The sequence below is a fragment of the Phyllostomus discolor genome, chromosome 4 (assembly GCF_004126475.2).
Source record: "Phyllostomus discolor isolate MPI-MPIP mPhyDis1 chromosome 4, mPhyDis1.pri.v3, whole genome shotgun sequence".
In the NCBI taxonomy this organism is placed as follows: Eukaryota; Metazoa; Chordata; class Mammalia; order Chiroptera; family Phyllostomidae; genus Phyllostomus; species Phyllostomus discolor.
The window spans coordinates 22,418,041-22,424,040 of record NC_040906.2 but is presented as its reverse complement, the minus strand read 5'-3'; positions in this window follow the sequence as shown (position 1 = coordinate 22,424,040).

The window sequence follows — 6,000 nt, the reverse complement described above, 5'->3', positions numbered from 1 at the left end:
GCTCAACCCACTGAGCTATGCCAGCCAGGGCTTCATCACTAATTTTTTATACGGGAAATGTGCCTATGGATTTATAAGAGCAATTTAATTATTGCAAAGAAATGGGAAGATTTTTCAAATACTAGTGTTTGTGAATCTGTGGCATTTCTAGAGAAGAATCACAAGTTTCAGACATTTTGGACAGAAGAATGAGTCAACTCTGAGAAAGCTATATCATGTTGGAAAGAAGAAAATAGTTACAGGAGCAAAAAGGCAATATCTGTCCAGTCAACATTTGGAAAGAATTGAATCCTGGCCACAAGGGACCTAGCAATTGATGAAACCAAACTGTTCTCTTCTTATGCCAACAGTTAGATGAGATTTTTTTTTTAATTCTTTTTTTTCCTTAAAGAGTGGTTTGCCACTTACAACAAACTGGAGAGGAGGGTACAGAGCTATCTCAGATAGCCCCGCCCCCACAAAGGCCTAGCTTCAGTGTTCCAGAGTTTGGCCTTTCTAATAGGCGAGGAGTGGTATCTCATTGTTGCTTTAATTTGCATTTCCCTGATGACCTATGACATGGAGCATCTTTTCACATGCTTATTTGCCCTCTGTACATCTTCTTTGCTGAAGTGTCTATTAATGTCTTTGGCCCATATTTTAATTGCATCACTTGTTTCTTATTGTTGAGTTTTAAGAGTTCTTTGTATAGTTTGGGTATGAGTCCATGATCAAATGTATCTTTTGAAATATTTTATCCTGGTTGCTGGGTTGTCTTCTAACTCTCTTGATATTATCTTCTGCAGAACAGAAATTTTAAATATTAATGAAAGCCAGCTCATCAATTATTTCTTTCATGGATTGAATCTTTAAAGTGGACCCTAAAAAGGCATCACAATACTCAAGGTCATTGGGTTTTCTCCTATGTTGTTTCCTAGGAGCTTTAATAGCTTTGTGTTTTATATTTAGGTCTGCAATCCATTCAGAGTTAATTCTTGTAAAAGTTATAAGGTCTGTGTCCAGATTCACGCTTTGCATGTCGGTGCTCAGTTGTCCCACCACCATTTGTTACGAAGACTGTCTTTGCTCCATTGTATTACTTTTGGTCCTTTGTCAAAGATCAGTGACTATATTTATGTGGGTTTATTTCTGGGCTCTCTATTTTTTCCCATTAATCTATGTGTCTCTTCTTTCACCTATACCACAATGTCTTTTTAATTTTTTTTAAAAGATATTAATTTGTTTTTAGAGAGCAGGGAAAGGGAAGGAGAAAGAGGGAGAGAAACATCAATGTGTGGTTCCCTCTTGCTTGCCCCCTACTGGGGGTCTGGCCTACAACCCAGCCTTGTGTCCTGACTGGAATTGAACTGGTGACCCTTTGGTTCATGGGCCCACACTCAATTCACTGAGCTATACCAGCCAGGGCACCTATACCATACTATTTTGATTACTGTAGCTTTACAATAAATTTTAAAGTCAGGTTCCAACTTTTTTCTTCTCCTTCAAATATTGTATTGACTATTCTGGGTCCTTTGCCTCTCCATATAAACTTTTGTAGGTGAGGTTTAGAGACCATAGGAATAGTATTTTGATGGTGAGTTGGTGTTTATTTATGGTCACTGCATAACAGCTACCCCTAAACTCATGATGTAAAATAACTACAGTTATTTATTGGCTCAAAATCTGTTAATTTGGGCGGGGCTCATCACTGCTCCACATAGCATTAGCGAGGCAGCTGGACTTGGGCTAGAGGACCCATTTGTCATATGGCTGCTGAGCTGGTGCTGGTTGTTGTCTGGAATGTCTGTTAGGGGTGAGAGCTGGGGCCCTCAGTCGTCTCTCTGGGAGCTCCACTGTTGGACTTCCACAAGAGCACGGTGGCTCGGTTTCAAGAGTGCAAGTGAGTGCTCAGAAGTGGAAGCTGCCAGTTTCCTAAGGTTAAGGCTCATTTCTGCGGTATTTTCTAGGCCAAGCAGTCACAGAGCTCAGAATCAAGGGGAGGAGACATGGACCGCCCCCTCAAATGGGAGGACTGTCGAAGAATTTTGGAGACATGTTTTATAAGCTCTCCGGAGAGATGCTGTGACGAGGCAACGGAGGTCTGGGTGCTGGAGGGCAGGGTCGAACTGGGATGTTCGTTAGCTGTAAGGGAAAAGGGTCTTATCTAACTGTTCAAGAAGCAAGTGGAAACCACTGGGTACCACAAGCCCGGGTAAGTAGATTTAAGAAAGAGGAAGTGGAGTGGTGCCTGACACCTAATTATTCATCTTCTTAATTTTCTTAGGGCTTTATTGTGACTGAAGTGGGTTCTGTATTTATTAATTGTTTTCTTTAATCCTCTGTAGGAAAATTTTAAGATTTGCTGTTGCTTCCTTTTCATTATTTTCTCTGAAGTTACCAATTAATTACCGAGTATCTTATAATAGGCTTTGCATATTAACAACTGTGCATTGAATTCGAGAGTGTAGGAAGGTATTCTATAGACACCAAACTTACTGTTGTTCGTGCAATTCTGTACAGCTGATAAAAGTTTCGCTGACTTTGTCATCTCATTTAGTTGTCATGCAGACATTGTGAAGCGGGCTGCTAGTATTAATAACAACCCTCTCGAGAGGAAGCAGACGGGAGACTACTTGGGTGGGAGCCACTGCATGTCAGTTTGGGGTCCAGACAGACTCTCCCTACATGTGGAGCACCTTTTCCGTGCCGTGATGTGATACCTGTTCGATACCTGTGTTTAAATGGCCAGACTGTGGCCTGCAGCTCTCTGCCTACTTCCTGAGTCCTAGCCAGAAAGCCCTCAGGATGGAGCTTTGGAGGCCTAATTTCTTATAGATTTTAACATTTAACAGACACTCAGAAGAAATATTGCTGAGTGGTTGCTAGGGCCCTTTATTGCCTGGGTTTGATGAATGGACTTTGGATAAAATGGACAGATGCTCTATTAAACCATCTGCAAACCCTGCTTTAATTTCTGAACCTCTTCCAGTGTAGCAGCCTTATGTGGGGCTTAACTTGTGATTTTAGAGCCATAAGTAAATGTTTATTCCCTACCTCCCTTGTTAAAATGTCTTCCGTGTTAAAAAGATAGACTGTTTAATAAATGATGCAGAAATTGTGGAATCACCATTAAGAAAATCAATACTTTAAAATGTTAGATTTTGAAATAGTAGACAAGAACTAGAAAAAGATCTGAGGGAAGGTACTCTTAAGTTTTAGAATGCAGTTTCTTTCTTGGTTTCAAAGCTAAGAAAGAAACTGTAAAAGATTGCTAGATTTAGATACATAAAAGTATTTTTTTAAAAGAAACCTTCTGTACTGATTGAACATTGTAAATGTTTAAATGCACAAATTAGGCCAAAAGGAGAGTTGGGAAAAAAAGGTTTGCTATTCTAAATAGAGATAGCGCTTTTCTACATAAATGGGAAACATTCAAATTCACCACGTAGGATGTGGGGTACAGTTTCAGAGGCTGTGGTCACAAGACTACAATTATTTATAACAACAGCAACAATAACACTCATCATGATTACAGTTATTGAGCATTTTTTCCTGGACAAGACATGGTTTTTAGTGCTTTATGTTTGTTAATTAACTCATTGAACTTTTCTAACAAACTTCTCAGGGAAGTACTCTTATTTTCTCCATTTTACAATTGAGATTAAGATAAAGAAAGGTCGTAATTTAATTTGCCCAGGATTACACAGGGAGGAAGTGCCAGAGCTAGAATTCAAACCCATGCTATCTGGCTTTAGGTTGTGGGCTCCTTAATTTCTTCCCTCAGGACACAGAAGTGGGGGGATTTATTTATTTATTTGATTAAATTACTTTTATTTTTAAAAATTTTTTATGGTTTTTTTTTATATTACCTTTTAGTGCCCTTGTACCCCCTCCCCAGCAATTACCACATCGTTGTCCAAGAAGTGATACAGTCAGCCAACAGATATATATGATAGTTAACCTTATTAATAAGCTGATTATTAAAATAATAGTGACAGGTTGTCTTTGTTAAATGGACAAGAATCTAAAAAACAACACCAATGAAAGCAAGAGTACAAGAAGAGATTAAATAGGTTAAATGTATTAACATCCACAATAAGCCTAAAATTTGAGCACAATGTTTGACAAGTCCGTTGACCATCTGTTGACCCAAAAGCTGGACCCGAGCAATCAGAGGCTCCTTACCTGTCCCCTGTTCTCTGAATGTACTTCCTGCCCACTGTTCCCACAGTGGGGGCTGTTTTCAAGGGCACAGCCTTGAGAGAGCTACCTGCTTTAGAGGCCATCTGGATGGGATATGTGACTGAACCCAGGCAAAGCTTCTATATAAGATTTTAAAATTCTAGCAGGCAGGTGTGGAGATCTACTCATTCCTGTGGCTGCCCAACACAAGACTCGCAGGCAGGTTCTCTTGCTTGTTAAAGCTGCCCACCTACCAGTCTGGGGTGGTCTCCCTCTTTCTTCAGGCTCCTCTTGCCCACTGTGTGTGAGGGCCGGTCTCAGGTTTCACCCAGGGAGCTCCCGTGATTATGCACCAACACGTGGATTTTTAACACAACTCAATTTAAGAAACTTATTTTAAGACAATATTCAATGATGGACATAAAGCACACATTCAAGAAAAGTCATCACAGTGAATTTTCATTTTCAGAACATTTTATCACATAATAAACGCATAGCAAGTATAGAAAATCAAACAATAAAGCTCATCCGGCCCAACATTCTTATCGCATCTGCTTGTCTCTCATCCTTTAAAATATTTTATGTACAGTACAAAGTTGTTTTTGCTTTAAAGTAATTATGAGCAGACAAAAGATTAGGTAAAGTATATTGACTGATTTTTCTTTGTCATTTTATGCATTTCAGAATTCCTCTTGAGACATGTATTATAATAAACAAATGTGACTAAGCATTTTTAACGAGGCACTTTTGGGTTCCCAACAAGAATGAGACTTAGAACATATGTTTGTTTCTCCTCTCTGTTTAAGGCCCAGTTGAAATTAGAGAATATACAGAAATATATATTTTAAGGAATCAAACTGCATCATACTGGGAAATATCAAAGGAGGAGAACGGTGCACTAAAATTTTTGAGGAATTCCTGGAATGTTAAAAGCAGATGCAATTGCAAACACTCACAGACACAGACACACTCACAGATTACACACTCACAGATTACACACACAGATGACACATGTACACACAGACATACAGACATACAGACACATATACAGGCACACACAGCAACAGCAGCAGCCATCCTTAAAAGGACTCAAGAGAAAACATCAAGGGAAATTGCACTGATAATTAATTAGTTAGCCTCCAATTAATTAACTAGTGTTAGCATTTCAGTTGCCCTTCCCCCAAATACAGAGCAGCTGATAGCAGGGATCTTTGCTCCCAGAAGAAAGCCCCCCAAGTCAGTCTCCAGAGACAGGGGGTGGTCTGCTCAAGAGATGCTCAAGGAGGAATACTGGAGCCTAAGAAAGAAGCAGAGCTTCAGATGCTACCACCCTCCCCAACAGATACAAAGAGAGAAGCACAGCGTCAATGCAAGAAAAGACACCTATCCTCAGAGACGGAAAGCGTTTACCTACCACTCCTCCCCCTTTGCTGCAGAGGATAATGAACTGCTCATGGAAAAAAGTATTTGGCTAACAGAACTTCAAACCGCCCATTTAGCCCACACTAAGTCGAGTGTATCCGTCAGTCTAGACAGTGGTGCCAAACTTTATCTTGAAAAAGAATTGCCCAGGAGCTTGTTATGAAGGCAGATTCCTGAACCCCAGCCTTGGAGACTGGGGCTCAGCAGGTGTGAGGTAAAGCCCAAGAGTGTGCATTGTAGCAAGCACGTCAGCTGATTCAGAGGCAGGTGGTCAGTATGTGACATAGCGGACCTACAGAAGACCAAAGCAAACTGACAAATGAGCCACAGCGAACAAAACAAAACAAAACTTCTCCAGAATAACCATAATTGCCTTGGGCCTGGGCTTTCCTTGGGTTGAGTCCCTTTAGCGCCAAA